Below are 673 nucleotides of genomic sequence, written 5' to 3'. Positions count from 1 at the left end.
CTGCATTGCATAATAACAATCATGTGTTTTAGAGGTGCAGAATTAGATTCAAATCTTAGCTCCATTACTGACTAGCAGTGGAATTTTAGATAGGCAACTTTTCTTTTAAAGAAGGGATTTAAAAAGATACTCTGCAAGTCATGAGTATAAATAAGAATACGGTTCTTGAAAGATAGTAGGCAGTAAACAAATTATTGTTTTTGTAATGAGAAATATTTTGAAAAATATTTATGTACTTTTCTCTTTTACATTTGTTTATTCAATCCCTGATCTATCCTAGGCATCTATTTCCCTCATTTTTCTTGAGGGTAGTGGAAGCTTTCAAATTTTTATAGCAAAAATGGGAAGAGAAAAAGAGTTCCTGTTTAACTTCTGATATTGAAACAAAGTATTACAGCAAGACAATAGATTTGACAGCCAGGTGTATGTTGCTTTGCTTCCCACAGATTTGTCATCCCAGACGGAACTGCCAAAGATTACTCAAAGCCCATCTCTTAGCAGTGAGAAGCCCTGAAAAGGGGTTAATCTCCTGGAACCCTGGAGAGAGGCATTCCTTTCATTTGAGAAATTAACCCCAAATTGGAGTTCTCTTCCCGCATTTATTCTCCACACCAGAAAGTTACAGGAAGAGAACATAGGTGGGGTTTTTGCTAAGTATAGTTTAACAAGTTTA

This window comes from Galeopterus variegatus, unplaced genomic scaffold, assembly GCF_000696425.1.
Source record: "Galeopterus variegatus unplaced genomic scaffold, G_variegatus-3.0.2 Scaffold1097, whole genome shotgun sequence".
Lineage (NCBI taxonomy): Eukaryota > Metazoa > Chordata > Mammalia > Dermoptera > Cynocephalidae > Galeopterus > Galeopterus variegatus.
Note: the sequence above shows the minus strand (reverse complement) of the source record.